The sequence below is a fragment of the Eptatretus burgeri genome, unplaced genomic scaffold (assembly GCF_056783735.1).
Source record: "Eptatretus burgeri isolate ZD-2024b unplaced genomic scaffold, Ebu_testis_v1 Ebu_testis_scaffold_53, whole genome shotgun sequence".
Classification (NCBI taxonomy): Eukaryota; Metazoa; Chordata; class Myxini; order Myxiniformes; family Myxinidae; genus Eptatretus; species Eptatretus burgeri.
The window spans coordinates 40847-59561 of record NW_028222003.1 but is presented as its reverse complement, the minus strand read 5'-3'; the positions used below and the strand labels follow the sequence as shown (position 1 = coordinate 59561).

The window sequence follows — 18715 nt, the reverse complement described above, 5'->3', positions numbered from 1 at the left end:
TCGCTATATTGCATTGGTCCAATCCATTGTCTTTACCAAAAGAATGTCCAAAAGTATATAACGTAATTTGACCTTGACCTCGATTGAAATGCATTCCCTTGGCTTCTGGCAATCTCAAAAGTATCACGAAACGAATGGCCATTCCAAACGTAGTTGGAAATGACACCTTAAATGTTTTTTTCCACTGTTTAGTTCCAAAATTAAACGCGTTTGAACATGAGACCCAGTGGACTGGCGGCCATCTTGGATTTTGACCTCTCATGGTCCTCAGAGGTCAAATCTGACTTCCCTCCACATCTGAAAATAAACCTTGTGGTATTCACTAACTATGTCAGAAAATTCATGCTTTTCTCATAAAACGCACAATTATTGTGCTTATCCGCTGTACTATTGCATCTCATGCAGTTTAATGTGGCAGCAGAACACGTGCCAGGCAAGTCCATGGTTGTTGCCGATGCATTGTCCCACAGTCCACTCCCAGAACATGCCTCGGATCGCGAGTTGTCAGAAGAGGTGAACGCATTCGTTCATGGAGTTGAGGCAGGTTTTCCAGCGTCCAAGAGAAAGTTAGATGTCATCAGAGATGCGTCCAGGCTGGATCCTGTTTTGAAACGTGTTATTAACTGCACTATCCATGGTTTTCCTCAGTACATGGATGACTGTCTGGATATACTCAATCCGTGCTGGGAAATCGTAGGCATTTATCTGTCAATGAAGGACTGTTATTGTATGGCACTAGAATCGTCATACCAACTGACATGAAGGTGGAGATTTTTCAGAGCATTCATGACGATGGACATCAGGGAGGAAGGAAGCATCAACGCTGAGCCAATGATTGTATTTGGTGGCCCGGTATGAGTGGGGACATCGAGGACTGTGTCAGTAAATGTGGTCATTGTATCAAGTACTGGTCTGCTCAAAAGCGAAAGCCATTAATCCCGATTCCCCTTCCGTCTCGTCCGTGGGAATGGATAGCAGCTGATATCCTCGAGTTCGACAAGAAACATTATCTGGTCATAGGCGATTATTACTCGAGATTCAACGAGCTCAAACACTTGCCCTCTCTCACAAGTGAAATGCTCATTCATAAAATAAAGTCAACCTTTGCTCGTTGGGGCATTCCTAATATTCTTATCTCAGATAACTGAAGTCAATTCGCATCCAAGGAATTTATGGAGTTTTCTGGAAAATATGGCTTTGAACATGTGACTGCAAGCGTAAAGTATCCACAGACAAATTGATGTGCCGAAGAAAACGGAACACATTGCGAAAATGATCCTGATCCAACCTGATCCGTATCTCGGGCTGATGTGTTGGCGTAACACTTCTTTTGAGCCGACAGGTTTCAGCCCTGCACAGTTGATGCTGGATCAAAGGTGGAACACAATCATGCCAACCTTGTTACAGATTCTTCGAACAAACGCAGAGAAAATCGACCCTAATATCGTGAACAGCAACGATGACAAGGCCAAGGAAAAAGATGCTTACAAATACAATCAGAAACATTCTCCTGAACGTCTCCCTGAACTCCAGGTCGGAAGCAAAGTTCGTCAGAACTGGTCATCAATCGATCTGGGAACAGTTGGGTGCTATCTATTCTACACCTACATCTAAAACGCCTCACTCGTATGGTATAAGCGTTGGTAACAAAGTTCTTAAAAGGAGCAGGTGCCACCTCACACCTGATACGACCGTACCTTCATCACCTCATGCATTACCGCATTCAGAAGACGTTCCTGGAGAGCCCGTCATTGAAAATCCAATTGATAATGGAACAAAAAGCTCTGAGAAGTCTGTCGAGTATAAAACTCACTCTGGCAGAAAAGTCAATCAGTTGAAAGAATTGATCTTTAATTAAGGCAAGAAAGAGACTCTGGGCCAGAATAATGGCCGTCATTTCTATCAGATACCAACGTCAGGTAGTCCACCCTGACATTGTCACTTAGTTTTGCTTTTAAGTTGGATTCTGTTTCGGTGTGTGTGTGTGTGTGTGTGTGTGTGTGTGTGTGTGTGTGTGTGTGTGTGTGTGTGTGTGTGTGTGTGTGTGTGTGTGTGTGTGTGTGTTGTTATGTCTGACTTCCTTCCTGGGATGACGGTGCAGTAATTGTTCTTTATTTTGATTCCAGTTGGATACTTGAGAAATGGCCATTTATTCAACATGTTGTCCAGGAATTGTTCTGCTTGTGACGAATTAGGTTGTGGGTTTTTGAAGTCTTTCAGTCGATTTGTTGGGGACGATGTTGTGGAAGTACAGCTCATACACACTGTATGTTAATGAGGGCTGACGATGAATTGGTTTGACATATGTATCCTGTCAGTTCAAAGCTCGATGATGTGGTATTTGTGAGTAAGCATCGGTAAATGCCGATACATGAACGAGTAGAATTGACAGTTACATGTTATAAATTTGCTGTCGCACACATCGGAAAATTGTAATATAATCTGCTTGATGTAAGGAGCTAATTTTGACTGTGGGTGGCAGTATTTTCTTGTAAACTGCCTGGTGAGATTCGTGAAGATTCTGGAATGTTCTCAGACAAAACTTCCTGGATGGACGAGAATCACAGTTGCTGGAAGGCATGAGATCAATCTGTGATTCAATATAAACCCGCGAGAGGGAGGTGTGGAGACACGGGTGATATGTGATGAGCCGTGTGTTTTGATCGTCCTCGTGCTTGATTTAACTCTGACGAGCATAACCCACGCTCTGCGCGACATGTTGGGGTGGGTGTGTTTGAGAAAGGAACTGATGCAGAGTATGAGGAGTAATTTTACTTTAATGCAGTAAGTGGAATACGATTTCACTGTTTCAGAACCATTTTATTTACCTTTTTTGTACCATGCACCTCATATGGTCTTTGAGATCATGTAAGCCGAATATCACGTTACTCCAGCGCAGAACAAAGTCGTAGATAGCGCGACACGAAACCACAAACTCGAAAATAATATACAAGATGAGTGAATGAGGTGTTAATTTCCAGAGCGGTCGTTAAGGCGTGGAGCCAATTATAATCAGGTTGATGAAAACTCATTGAGATTGTGTATCAAGAAAGAATTCCTTTGAGCTCTTCAGTCATTCTGGACGGGCCAGCATGCGAGAGAGAACACCGCGACAAGTCTAACTCATTCAACAGCCCTGGTGGACGAAGTGAACATGCATGAGTTGAGCCGGCAAAACAGGGACATTGGGTTGGAACAACTCAACTTGGGAATCGTTGTTGCACATGGCATGTAATGGTGAACGTGAAAGAACAACTCAACTCACTATGTCTCTCCAAAAGGACCGTTTAGAACCCCCCTCCCCATCCACTTTCTGAACAATCCTCTGGAAGAAGTCCTTTCTTTCAAGCTTCTCGATCTCACTATCTGCTATGACCTTTCCTGGGGAAGCCACATTTCAAGCCTCGCCTCCAAAGCCAGTCGCCGACTGGGAATCCTCCGTCATGCAAAGTCCTTCCTCGGCCCACCTGAGATCCTGACCACTGACAAAGCTTTTGTCCGCAGCCTGATGGAGTACTGCTCTCCTCTCTGGGCTGGTGCTCCTGCCTCTCACTTTTCTCGGCTTCACGCTGTGGAAACCAAGGCTTTTCGGATCATTGGCATCTCCGGGCAATGAGGCTGAGTCTTTGGGCCTCTCACTCAATTACTGCAGGCTGGTCGGTGGTCTTTCTATCTTCTACCGTCTCCTCTCCAGCCTCGCCCCCCTGCTCTCTCTGCGATTTGTCCCCACCATATTTCCGCAGGGCGCTGAAGGTCCGCCAACAACCCCGTTCTGGTAAAGCTACCAAAATCACGAATCACTGCTCACCTTCACTCTTTTATTCATCTTTTTTCCCTCCTTTGGAATAAACTCCCTCACTTTATTCAATCCCATTCTTTCCTCCAGGCCTTCAAAACAGCTGTTCACCACCACCTCTTATCATGCCCGATCCAAATCCACGATCTTTTCTACCCCCGATAATTCACCCAAGCCCACCTCCCTCAAATTCCCTGCTTTCCTTCCTGAAAGTCCCTGTCATGTCCATCTTATATTCCCCATGTTCCCCATCCCATCCCTCTCCCTTCCACAGATCTCCTAATCTCTCTGTTCCCCACTGTTTTGTCCTTCCCAGTCCCTCCCCTCTTTTCTCATGCCCCCTTGATGTGCGATGTGTGTTCGCTCTCATACGAGCCTCGACAAGGTATACAAAAAAAACAAAAAAAACAAAACGTCCTCATTTAACATTGTGCTGTGTATTTGGCGTCCAAGTTTCAAAAATGTTACACTGTTGATGTGGTCACTGCAACGTCACTCAGAAGTCACAGACAGTCACTGAAAAAGATCCAAGGCATGAGATAATTCTGTGATATTATGTTATTTGAGTGGTTTCTAATCGACACAATCACCCATATGTGTGAAGTGCAAACCTTGAATTGTGCAAACCTTGAATTGTGCAAACCTTGAATTGCAGTAATTAGACAAGAGGCTGGTTCGGCACGACGAACAACTTACGTACACCAAAGGGAAGGAAACCTCAAGGTGCATGTAGCCCCGACATATAATAAAGTAGTTCCATCATGGATGCTCACTGAATCATAGTTCCATCATGTGCCCGACTGTGTCTGCGGATGTCCTCCAGCATTTGGGTTACTTCTTATTGGGAGGTTGGTGGCAGGATTTGCACTCCGACCACCGTAAAACCCTTTATTCTGCAAAACATTCCAGAAGCATGAAAATATCTGAAAACCCACTCCGTGGGAGTACCTCCTGTGCAGCTTACCTTCGCAGGGCAGCTCACCAGATGACGGGATTGGGGCGAAGCCTTCGGAACCCCTAATCTTTGATGAGAGGAGGGAAACCACGGGGCAACATTCCTGGGTCAGATTGTGCGAAAGTGTGTCAGAGTGGGGCTGAGGTGTCGTCCACCAGACGGCGGTCTAATTTCCAGTTTTTCCTTCTGTGTCCATCATGTTCATCCGGTGTGTCCTTTCCTGCCCCCCATTCCTCCTCACACCCATTGTTTGTTCAAGTCTCCCTCCATCTTCTTTCAACTTCACTGTTGGTGTTTCCCCCTCTGCTGTTCATTTTGGCCTGTTATGTCCTGATATGTTCAGTGCACGAGTTCTTCCATGAGCCTTGACTGTATATGTTTTTAAAAACTCGATCTAACTCATAATCCCCTCTGTCCCCACTGTCACCTTGAACAGACAATTCTTCAACATCTATTCTCTTCAAGGTCTCTGGCGGGGTTCAGTTATTGTGAGAAGCTTCATTGAGGGACGCAGGCTTCCAGTTTGGAATCCACGAGCTGATTGATGATGATGACGATGACATGTTTATTACATCCTCTGTTTTTATCTGTATTGTCAAATGTGAAATAAAAGTTGAAAATAAATTTGATTGCAAAATATTTTTTGGTTTTGTTGTGTTTAATTGCAATTGTTCAAGAACATGAAAATTCAAGTCAAATAGCCTGGAAGAGTACGATACTGACACATGATAGATGGTTGAGGTGCAGTGAACTGGTATGAGTGAAGAGTGTTGGGGTTGGGATGGTGAGATGAACCATCTGTTGGTGAAGGAAGAGGGACGGAGGGAGGATAACTCAGCCCGGTTTTTCAGTTTCCTCGGAGTACTCTGTATTACTTTCCTTCGACTCGGTTTTCCAGACCTGATTGGCAGTCCTTGCAGTGCAGTCCAGATGGGATGAAACTACAACAGCAAACAGATATTTCTTAGTTCTTAAAAAGTTTGCAACGGGAGGTACAACACCATGTTAGACCTCATTTCAAGATTTTCCTGAAATTCATTTTTATGCCTCCGCCGACGAAGTCGCAGATAAATTGAATTTTCATCCGTCCGTCCATTGTTCCATCCGTCCGTCAATGGTTTTCATAATCGTGATAACTTAAGAATGGTTGAAGGGATTAAAGTCAAACTTGGTGCAAGTATGCATAATGATGTCATGATAAACTGATAAGATGATGGGGCAAGGGTTCAAAGGTCAGATGTTCCAAAAGGTAAACATTATTTTACTGCACAAACTTATCAATCAGTGATGGGAATGTGACCAAACTTGGGACAAGTGCATATATATATTATGATGCAAAGATGAAATGATTAGATTTTGGCATCAAGATGTCAAAGGTCAGAGGTCATGTCGGGTAAAAATGTGAAACTTGAGAACAACTGAAGGATTTAAATCAAACTTGGTGCAAGTATGTGTGATGATGAAGTCATACAATGAAATGAGACACAGGTGGAGACCAATCCACCCATCACGCATGCACCACATCAACACCACACTAATTTATCAACACAAGATCCAAACTGGAGGGGGAGCACTCGGTCGAGTGCAAAACCTCCGCCGCCAATACTGCTGGGTCACTCAAGTGAACCTGATATCCCATTCATTCAATTTGATGTCAACAGTGCTCACAGAGTTATAGTTTGCAACTTTCCCTTTTACATACTCAATTCATTCGTCATAACTCGATTCCTTGAGACTGAAATTGATTTTACGTGGGTATATCCACCTGAAGTTCCAAAATCAGCCGCAATTATAATTTTGGCATGTTTTTTGTTGGAAATCACGAAAACATGGAGAAATGCAAAAAAAAAAAAAAATATCGAAATTTTGTTGAAAAAAAAGTTGCAAAAATTATTTTTTCTCAATTTTTTTTTTGGGGGGGGGGGGGGTTGGAAATCACTAAAAACATGCAGAAATGCAAAAAAAAAATTTCAAATATTTTTTCAAAATGGCCGCCATAGCGGCCATATTGTATTTTGTACCAAGTCCAACATCTCATGGCATGATCCTTGGACCATACCTTATCTCCCCACCAGGTTTCGTCGAAATCCGTCGAGGAGTTTTTCCGTCATACTGTTCACAAACAAACAAACAGAAAGGGGTGAAAACAGTAACCTCCGATCTTCGATGGCGGATGTTAATAAGAAAATGCATAGTTTTTAAAAATTGTTTTTAAATAAAGTGCTTTTGTGATTTTTTGTGTTTTTTTCCCTCAGGGGAGGGGGCATGGGCTTGGTTAAAAAAACAAATACACACCATCAACCAGACAACACCCCTTAATGAGACCCCCACCAACAGCACTCCGTACACATGCACACAATCACCCATCAGTGCTCAAAATTCCTAAAAGTCCTGTCAACATCCCTCCAACCCTCTATCTCCATAACTTTCAGCGACTTATGTAATTCTAATTTAAAACTTATCCACTGTCGTGGTGACCAGAACTGCACACAAGATTCTACATGTGGCCCTCACCAAATTCCTGTACAATGTTAACAACACCTCTTTTGATTTGTAAATGATCCCCTCCAACTACAACGTAAAACCCTATCTACTTTACCTGTAGCTGCCTGGCATTGTGCTGCCTGCTCACCTCCCATATCTATTACCACCCCCAGATCCTTCTCCTGTGTGACATGCTCCAAAATTACCTCTTGCATCCTGTAATCTCTATTTTCATTGTTCTTCCCATCCCAACACCTTACTCCATCCCCCAACTACCCAAGTCAAATTCCATCTTCCAATCTTTTGCCAAATCTATGCAAGTATCAATACTTCGTGAATCTGATCACCACCCCCTCTGCTATCCACCGAACCTCCAAGCTTTGTGTCATCTGCAAATTTGGAAAGCTTACTCTTTACCCCATTATCCAAATCGTTGATGTAAATAACGAATAGTAATGGTCCGAGTACTGATCTCCAAGATACCCCTCTACTGACATCCTCCCACTCTATACTTCCGATCATGAAGTCAGTTTGTAATCCAAATAGCGAACTGACGAGACACTCCACAAGCCCTCACTCTGCCGAGCAACCCCCGATGTGGTACCTTATCAAATGCCTTCTTCAAGTCGAGATATACTATGTCCATTGCCTTTCCATCATCCACCCGATCAGAAACTGCTTCATAGAACTCTAAAAGATTTAATTCATGTCTCACACACCTTCCCCCACAACTGAAGTCAAACTAACAGGTCTAAAGTTCCCCAATTCTTCTCTGGATACTTTCTTTAATAATCGTGTTACATTTGCTACTCTCCAATCCTCCGGTACCGATCCTGTGCAATATGGATGGGCAGATCGGGCGGCGTGTCAAACCAAGCTCGGTCTGCAAGAACAAATGGAAATGGTTCAAATTACTAATCCGTCACTAATATCAGACACTATCAGTCAGTATCGCTCATATTAGTTCCACCTGTTGCTCGGTGAGACCCACCTGTGCATTAAAACTGTGGCTGAATTGATCAGGGATTTAATCGATCACGTGGTGCTATTTGTGGTGTTGAAAACTGGCATTTATTTTTACCCAATTTCGTGACAGACAACGGACGTAACTTTATGTCAGAAGCTAAATAATCTGAAATGCTCATGACAAAGTGTTGGAAATTGGATTAAAAGGATAAACGTTTAATTGGAAAAAATAATCAATACAACATCTTTCAGCAACATCACAATGGTATTTCACACAAACAAGAAAATAATATTCAATGGATGACGTTCAAAATGATGTGATTGACCCAGAATGCTCGGTGCACATGTTCAGAAACCCCGAGAAATGATGGTGTTCGGGGAACCATAAAGTACATTATGTGTGAGAGAAAAGGATTGTTACTTGGAATAGCTCACCAAGCTCCTGATACAAGGTGGAAAGATTTGTAAAAGTACCTGAGAGAAAGGGCTGTGCCTCTGAAAAACAACACTTGAAGAACATTCTCATCTTGCGGAGTGGGCACCTGTTGGTACTGCAAACTCCCGACCATGTGGACCGGTGCGAAGCTTGAGTGGACAGACGTGTGATACACAAACCCCTGGCAGGTCACTCGCAGTGAATGGACTTTGAACCTTGTGGAAGTGCCTCCTGTGAACATGGCATGCTTGGTGATTTATTTTATGAACCACAGCAGGCTCGGAGAGAACGCATTAACATCCAATGACTTTGGGAACCAGCCAGTCCCTGGAGTGAGACAAAGCTCCACGGTCATTATCCCAGTGAGGAGGTACACTATTTTACATTTATAACATCCCAGACATATTTACTCGTCCCTTCTCTGATGGGTTTGATCAAAAGACAGAACATCGTACTTCACAAACATTCTGCTCAATTCACCCTCCCATTTCACTGAAGTAATCTTACATCTGCTTGGAAGTCAGCCAACATCACCATCATCAACCTTCATCACTACTTATATGTGGCAGGAGTAAAAATCACCTGCACTTCACAGCAAAGCTCAGTGTTTTGCTTTCGTTTGAACCTCTGCTTAAAACGAGTAAAATGAAACATTTTGAAAATTTATAATTATTCTCATTCAGATTTCAACATCACCAGAATGCATATTATCAGCTTGTTTAAACTTTCTTTTTCAAGATGATTTGGTCCGACAATCACCAGGTGTCACCCCCTCCCACACCTTGAACTTCCTCACCAGTGATGCTCCCCAGGCAGAAACCATACTTTGGGTACCCTGAGGCAGCATGCAACATTTGGTTGGATTTGGTTTAGTAGTTTTTGTTTACCCTCACCAGAGGAGAGAGTCTTACATTTGTTACTTGCAAAATCGAGTATTTTTCTCGTATATCGGTCAGTCGATGTTGTTATCGTCAGGTCAGGTCAGGTCAGACGAGATCTGTGACTTGCTGCAAGTACCATCTAAACCTGCACTAACCTGATCCATGGTCGGGTTGTCGGCGACTAAACCATCTGCCCAACCAGGTTTTCTGGTAAGGAGGGTGTATGATATGGACATCCAGCAGGATTAAATACAAAACCTGTCAAAGGGCGGAGGAGCTCCTTGTAAGCCATCAGCCATCCATCTCTAGTGCCCAACTGTGTCTACAGACATCCTCCTGCAGTTGGGTTACTTTTAATTAGGAGGTTGGTGCCAGGATTTGCACTCCGGCCACCGTAAAACCCTTCATTCCACAAAACATACAAAAAAAAATCTGAAAACCCACTCCGTGGGAGTACCTCCTGTGCAGCTTCCCATTCACAGGGCAGCTCACCGGATAACGGGTTTGGGCCAAAGCCTTCGGGACCCCAATCTTTCATGATAGAAGGGAAACCACGGGGTAACATTCCCAGGTCAGATTGCGGGAGAGTGTGTCGGAGTGGAGCTGAGGTCTCGTCCACCAGACTGCAGTCTCCTTGGGTTAACCTGAGGCGGTCCCTTCGGTGGGTGCCTGGAATGTCCTACCTCTAAGAGAGGGTGATCACCTGTCTCTGTTATCATCTGAGCTCAAGCGTTTGGATATCGGTATCGCAGCACTCTCTGAGGTTTGGAGACCGGATTGTGGCGACATCATGGCAGGTGATTATACCTACTATTGTTCTGGTCACTCTGATGGTTACCATGCCCAAGGAGTTGCTGCAGCTGTGTCCAATAATCTGACTCCAATGATAATTGAGATAACATCGGTCAACGAGCATATTATGAGATTAAGGATTCCTCACTCCTGAGGTGTCATTTCCCTGGTCTATGTTTGTGCTCCGACTGAGGTGAGTGATCTCACCATGAAGGACGCATTATATGCCACGCTTGAGTCAGTGGTTCATCAGTGCCCTTGGTGATATACTCCTCTCGTCTTGGGGGATTTCAATGCATCGACTGGAACTGATAGGAATGGTTATGAGATGTGTGTTGGTCCCCATGGGTCTGGAACTGTGAACCTGAATAGCACTAAGTTCCTTGACTTGGCAAGAAGTCATTGACTTTGGGTGACCGGTTCATGGTTTCAGCGCCCTCAAGCTTATCGCTGGACTTGGTATTCCAACGCTGGTGGTGTGGCAAAGGAGATTGACCATGTCCTCGTTGATGGTTGCTGCAGGATGATCCAGAACTGCAGGGTCTTCCAGAGTGCTCATTTCCTCAATACTGACCACCAGATTGTTGTAGCAACTCTAAAGCTGCACCTTAAATCCGGGAGAATGGTACCATCCCAGCCGAGGCTGGATGTTGGCAAGCTCAACGATGAGAGGGTAGCTGAGGAGTTTGCGAACAGGCTGAGTGGACATTTGGGGGGTCTGGATGCTTTGGGGGGTCCTGAAGAGTTGTGGAGTGCCTTCAAGACCACCGTCCTTGATGTTGCTCGTGGATGTCTTGGAACTCACTGAAGGGCAAAGAAGAATTTTGTCTCTCAAGGGACACTGGATACCATTGACCAGAGTCGCAGGGCCAGGCTGAATGGCAGAGCTGAGCTGTTCAAGGAGCTGAGGCGTAAAACTGTACGTGCACTGAGGGTGGACAAGGAGGCCGATGTGCGAGGAATCTGTGAGGGGGTAGAGCATCACCTGTGGACAGGTGATTCCCGTCCCGCTTTCAGGGGAATTCGCGCATTGCGTTCATCCAAGCCCATCCCTTGGAGCACTGCAGATAGAGCAGAGAGTGGTTGGCTCTTGACAGAGGAGTCTGAAGTGAAGGCCCGCTGGGCCGGTTACTTTTAGCGGTTGTACCAGGTTGATCAACCAGCTGTCGAGATTGACATCAAGGGTGTTACAATCCTTGTTGCTGACCCTCCAATCAACTGTGGTCCACCTTCGCTTGTGGAAACACGGACTGCGGTGAACCAGTTGAAACGGTGTAAATCTCCAGGGATCTGTGGAATCCATGCTGAGCCTCTCAAGGCGGGTGGAAATGCTGCACTCGTGTCGTTGCATGCAGTTTTGTGCTCTGCCTGGAATACAGGCATCATCCCAACTGGATGTTGTTGACCCTCTCTGGAAAGGGAAGGGTGATCGCCAAGACTGCAACAATTACCGAGGGGTGACGCTGCTCTCAGTGCCGGGCAAGGTCTTTGCTTGGATAATTCTTGAAAGGGTTCGCCACCATCTGTTTGAGCACCAGCGTCCAGAGCAGTCAGGCTTTACACCAAAGAGGTCAACGATCGTTTTCCTGACGCTGATCTTGCTCACCAGATTCTCTCAGCGAGGGAGTCTCGTGAGTGGAGGAGGCCAATGGGCCGACCACGTGCCTCGTGGTTGCAGCAGGTTGACCGTCATCTCAAGGAGATGGGGATGGGCCAGGCATCTGCCTGGGGGATGGCCAGACGGAGGCCCCTGGAGTACCGGTGGAAAGTGGACGCGCTGTTCTGGCACATGCTCCCATACCTAACCGAACCTGATGGAACATAAAGTGGATTTCACTCCTGTACTGTTGAATGAGAATGAAGTCATGTTGTTGAAGCATGATTGTAAACGAGCAGGTAGCGTACCTGTGGAAATTCTGTGTCATGTAAAATGTAACTTCAACAATATTATGCAAAGAATAATGTCTCACTTAAATCACCCACACCACCACACGAAGTCTTCAGCGCCACTCCCTCACAACCCCAAAGTCCTCAACTCCCCCTCCTAACCCCAAGGCTTTGAACCCCTCACCTCACCTCTGTCCCCCTTTCTTCCTATTCTTCAAAGCAAGAGGACAATAATAAGACTAGGAAGAGGTTTAAATTTAATCAAGAGGTGGAACTAAATTCAGAGGTTAAATTAAATAACGGAAACAATGTTTCATTTCATAATCTCGCGAGATGACAGAATCTCAGGATATCTGATGGAAGCACACCGAGACACACACAAAGGTAATATTATCACAAAGATGAGGTTAATTTGAGCCTGGTGTTGGCACAGTGGTTAGGGCAGCGCATTGGGATCCAAAAGGTCCTGAGTTCAAGCCCCGTTGGGCCACTGAATTAATACACCAGGGGGTTCACTCAGCCTGTCATCCTTCCGAGGTCGGCGAAATGAGTACCGGTGTATACCCCGGTTAAAATAGGTGAACCATATCCCTGTGTCGTAAGAGGCGACCAGGGTTGCGTCAGGAAGGGCATCCGGCGTAAAACACGTGCCAAATCACTATGCGGATCATACGGATGATCCGCTGTGGCGACCCCTAATGGGAGCAGCTGAAAGAAGAAGAAGAAGAAGATGAGGTTAATTTGATGGTCGTTCAAGGATTCTGTGAACTTTATATCGGAAAACATGTTAAAATGAAAAACAAGATTGTATTCAGACAATACTTACCCCACAGAGTCTTGACAAGGACTTGATGCATCATCATTTATGGTGGCAAATTTGTAATTTACAAAGATTAAATTAAAATCAAATGGAAGACCAAATAAAATAGGTACTACATTGGAGTCATCAGAAGGGACCTGAACAAGCAAAAAGCGAAGATGAAATCGTCAGGAGGAACTTGGATAGGATTTGGGATTTCACTGCATTGGCTCCACCATCAAACCCATCCAGGCACAGCCAAGTGAGCCTTTTTCAGAAAAAAACAAAGAACCAAGATTCAAGAAATTAAATAAGTCTGGCTGCCAGACCATGCGTCCAATCAGGTTGAAATTTAAAACATGTATTCCACATCGTGACGAGATCATCATTTTGAAGTTTCACATAGATTGATGCAGCAGTTCAAGAGAGAGACTTCATTATATATTTGCCTTCAATCAAATATGGCTGCCAAACCATGTGATTCATGAACATGATGGTATCCCCAAGGATTGGGGAACAGGTGTGTGAAGTTTCCCAGACCGACACAGCTGTTCTGGAGAAGACGATCTTTTAATGTTTGACGGTAAATCAAATGTGGCCAAACCATGTGACCTATGACATCATAGGTGGAGAACTTTTTGTTCCTCATGGACAAGATGTCATACCTGTAAAGTTTCTCTTTGATCTGTTCAGCCGTTTGAGATTTATGAAAGGCTTTATATTTTAAAAAAATGGCTGCCAAACCACGTGACCGATGACGTCATAATTATCATAACAACATTGACATGAGAAGTTGCATCTCAGGTGAAAATTTCGTCTCAATCTGACAAGCGGTCACACAGAAAAGGGAATAACAAAATGCAGACACGCAGGTACGCACGGACAGGACCGATCAATTAACCCCGCTTTTCACTTCGTTAGCGCAGGCTCATGAAATTTCAATATTATTGGCCAAGCTGAGAAAAGTATAAAATAACCACTGCTGGTTAAAGCATTCTGGGTAAAACCGAGATGGCAATCAAGATAAGCGCATGTCCTGTGGAACAGAAGTGTCTCCATCATGAGGTTCCCTCCATCGTTGGTTTATTTTCCTTCCAAAGAATAAGATAAAAGCAATTAAAATCCACAGAACACGATCTGCACAATTTAGTCAGTCAGGCAAGTCTTCCATGAAGTTGTGTTTATAAGTGATCAGAGAGTTTAAAATGGAGAATAAACTTTATTTAAATTCAAGATTGAGGCCCTTGGAAGAGCGAGGGGATCGGCCAACAAGCGGACAGTGGTGACGCACACAGTTGGACAACAAGCAAGGGAATGAATGAACATAAAAAGATGAGAGAAGACTGGAGGAAAAACGAAAGTGCAAGAAAAACGGTTGTGTTAGGGAAGGTTAATGGGGACAGAAAAGATCATGGGTGTAAGGAAGGGGGATGACATGAAATGATGGGAGAAGATTGCAATGAACCTCTTCCGGAAGGCAATTCCACAGACGGGAGAAAAGAGGAACAAAAGAGTGGAAGTGCGAAGTGAGCCTGAATTTTAGTGGGGCAACTTTGCTAAATATAGCATAACAATTGTGCATTTTGTGAGGAAAGCACCAAATTTGGCACACTCGTAGCCTATCATATTATGAACAGATTTGGATATTGGGCCATCTCAAATTCAGCCGCTGATGGCTGTGGCAACCATTTTCCACTGCCATCAAAAATTTGAGATGGTCCAGTATCCAAATCTGTTCATAATATGATAGGCTCCTAGTGTGCCAAATTTGGTGCTTTCATCACAAAACGCACAATTGTAATGCTAAGTTGCTCCACTATTTTGGAAGTTTCAGTTGGAAGAACACGTAAATCATGGAGGAGCTGGGGAGGGTCGGAGGGTCGAGAGAATACAATCAGCTAAACCAGAGGAGAGACACAAAAAAAAATACATGAAGGCCACCCGATCAGTCAACGATACAAGAGCACCAGAACAATGGAGAAAAATGAAATAAAAACCTTGAAGGTTCTTCGACTATTGTGAGTACGTCATCCCTAGAATGTTATGAGCTTTCCTCAAATCAGAGTAATGTCAGATTCCGTCAGGAGGGATGACATAGAAAGAAGAATGTCCACCATGTGTAGACAAAATGATAAACTCTGAAAAGCTACAAGAGAGTGAAATCAAAAGCCTTTCAAAGCCAAACCTTATATTTTCGAGCGTTTTCAGAACCAACAAGACTGATACAGGACATCACTAAAATACCAAGTTGTACTTGTTCGTTCTTCAGACAGACGATCACAACGATTCGAATGTAAGGAAGTGACATTGTCTCGAGGGTGTTGTACATACAAACCAAAACAAAAAAAATTACCCCTGTGTGGGGGTGACGGTCATCTCGATCATACCACAAGTTCTCAATGTTCAGTTATGACCGAAGACTACTGCGCATCTCGACTGCGAAGTTTGGTTAAAGATGACTCGGCATTTTGGCGCGCACACACGGAATTATATTTTGAAAATAAATGCCGACGTTTACATTTCGGGTTTTGAAACTTTCGGAGCCTTCGGTGGAAAATGTATAAATATACAAGGTCAGCTGCTATGCAATGACACCATTCACTAACTTTTACCATGCCTGAAAGACACCATTCCTGAAGGTAGGGCAGTTTTTGCAAACTTTGAAGTCACGTGACGCGAAAACGAAAGCGAAATTCGAAAATCCGTCGCGACCAAATTTAGATATTGTCCCATACATTCATATGCCACAATCAAATTCAAGATCGCTTGAGAAATATAGGAGGAGATAGATTTTGAAAATCGTCATTTTCGCATTTTTTGCCAACTTTGAAGTCACGTGACACGAAAACTAAAGCGAATATCGAAAATCCGGCCCGACCAAATTTAGATATTGTCCCATAGATTCATATGCAACAATCAAATTCAAGATCGCTTGAGAAATGGCGGAGGAGATAAAATTTGAAAATCGTCATTTTCGCAACTTCAAAGGCCTCGCGACCTTAACCTTGACCTTCAGTGACCTTGAAAGTCATTCCATCCTGTACATCTCATCGACCTCGATCAGGATCACTAATGACCATATCTCCCGCTTGAACTTCATTGTGAACGGACGGACGGACGGACATCGACACCCATATTGTTCGGTCATGCTCGAAGAGATGACCTAATAAAAACAAAAATAAAATATACCATCAGAGATGGGGAATCCCCCGCATTTGAATGAAAAAGTTCAGACATATTCCAGATAATGAGGGAGGTGAATTGGAAACAAGACACCATTTGGTCATCATCTCGAAAAAGTTCCCCAGGGGTGAGGAACGTCGTAACCAAAAATAATTGAAATCAGATAAGCGGTTTTCCATTTATGACAAAAAACATTTTTTCAAGATGGCCACCCTAGTCAGCCATCTTGGAACCGGCCACGCCCAAAATCAATGGGATTCTTCCTTTTCAGGTGGTACATGCGTGACCCAAATTTCAAATTGATATGGCGAACAGTTTATGAGTTATCGCACTCACAGCGAAAATGTTGACGCCCGGACGGACGGACAGCCGGATGACCCGGGTGACAATATCCCCCGTCCGTCACGCGGCGGGGGATAAACACCCAAAACAACCAGAAAGCACCACAAGCCGTTTCTCGACATTTTCGCATGGGCAGACTGCGAAACTCTGTCAGAATATTCTCTGCTGTAATCTGTCGTAAAGTTTGCTGTGGATTGCAAGGTAAATATGTGTAATTTATAAAATAAAATGGTCAGAAATAAACAGAAGTGTGAAGCCAAATACACATGCAGCTGTTGAGATATGCTCCTTAAGCCATCAGGATGAGCCATCCTCCCCTCTTCTCTCCCATATCAGGATGATGAGAACCTGACAGCATGAGAGACATCGACTGAGAGAAGCAGACTCCACAAAAACAAATCCAAACAAAAAACTTTTCACAGCAAAAATAAATTCAACCACCGCAATGCAAGCAAGGATGTATGTTCATGTCAAATACACCACAGAATGATACACATGTGCACAAACATGTGTAAGTACTTGACACTTTCAAAAAACCATATTACATCACAAGAAGAAGCTCAAAACCTCGTCAGTGAACCACCGATCACCCACAATGTCCGAGCTCAAGAGATAAGCCTGCTCCATGTTTACCCGTGCCGAAACCATTCCTTCATCGCGGAAAAGCACATTTACATTTCTTCCCTTCAATTTTGCTTTCCTGGTTTTATAAATTGCCAGTTTAGTAATACCCAACAGAAAAGAGAAAACCGAGAGTAATGGTTTACTCTTAGAACTCCCATCAATTCCATAAATAAAGACTGGAAAGGAAAAAACAAAATTAAATTTATAAAAGAGCTGTTGAAGGAAGAAAGAGGGGTACCAATCTGTTACATTCAATAAAAGCATGGGCCACGTTTTCAATAAAATCACAAAAAAGGACAAAACATCAGAACAGAAGAGCTAATTTTATGAAGTAATATCTGTGTGACCAGGGCTTGGTGTGCGAGTCTCCAATTCAGGTCTCCTGTTCGTCCAAGAGTTGGAGAACTATACATCTTATTCCGAACTGGAGTTTAAAAAGCTCCATTAGGGAAGGTCTCATTCCACCAGATTTTTAACAGTTTTGTAAAACCAGGTATACACCACACCTCTGAACAGATCTTGTAGATAACCGTTTTCCACATGACATGAACCAGCTTCCACATGAAGCTCAGTGAAACAGAGATACGAGTCTACCACTTCATCCACCCCAGTCCACCCAATATTTAGTCCATGAAAGGTTTGAATTACTGTTTTCAAGACATTTTCCACTATTCGAGCAGAACAAACGCCAATTTTTGAGGAAAGTGAGCTTGCAGGTAACCAGGCGTTTAAGGATGGCTCCAACAGGTCTCACACTGTTTATTCCAACACTGGTGAAACAATGCATAAACGACCTGGAGGTTGAAATTCCAGAGAACAAAGGATTCTTAACTAATGGCTCATGTACAAACTTTTGGGCATCCTGTGACACCTCGAAACGTTGCACTACAAGGATTTGCCAAGCATTCAAAAGGCTCTGATGAAAACCGAGTAGCTGAGACATGTCAACGTGTTGCAGGTCGATGAGGAAGAGTTCACGGTCATATTTCAGACCTTCTGCTTTCTGCAACCAGGTGTCTGTGAGAGGACACCAAGGAAAACTCACTACACACAGTAAGGGCTTTTGTCGTGAAAATCCGAAACGGCATTATCCGACTTGGGATATGCATCAGGTTTTGACCACCCGCATTTCAGGGTCTGCAGACCACGTTTGGGCCCAGACAATGGTGGCCACACCAGAAATTTTTTTTTTTATTTATTCAATTATTTTTTCCCCAAAGTTAACTTTAATAAAGATATCTCCCGCATCATCAAAAATAATTTTTTTTTCAGAACCCTCTGAATGCCCGTGACCAAGTATCTCGGAGGCTCGAGTGGGATAACTTTATGGCAAATCTATGGAACCACCAGGTTGTTTATTATTATCACCCATGTCTGAAGCGAAAGAAGATGGTGCAATATTTTCCACCTTTCCAGTTTCAGTTTAATTTTTCCAGGATGTCCTCCCAATTTTTTTGTTCATATGCTTCAATTCCGAGAAACAGGCCAGAATATTTAAACCCCTCACGACTCCACTGCATTCCGACTGGTAAAACAGGCAGGGACAAGGAAGCCGGTCTCAGGACCACCC

At 43.9% G+C, this 18715-nt stretch overlaps 1 protein-coding gene across 17 annotated transcripts in view; it reads right to left on the bottom strand.

Annotated features, from left to right (window-relative positions):
* Positions 1 to 18715, bottom strand: part of LOC147007669 (uncharacterized) — a 39889-nt gene that overhangs the window by 16879 nt on the left and 4295 nt on the right. For 7 of the 17 annotated variants that reach the window (XR_015054002.1, XR_015054003.1, XR_015053996.1 and 4 more), the window contains one exon: positions 8676 to 8868. The exons of 2 other annotated variants lie outside the window; for them this stretch is intronic. The gene's annotated coding sequence lies outside the window, so the exon portion shown is untranslated. Of the gene's footprint in view, positions 1 to 6810; positions 8119 to 8675; positions 8965 to 12280; positions 18671 to 18715 lie in introns of all 17 variants that reach the window. 8 more of the 17 variants (XR_015054000.1, XR_015053995.1, XR_015054006.1 and 5 more) reach the window with 5 other exon arrangements.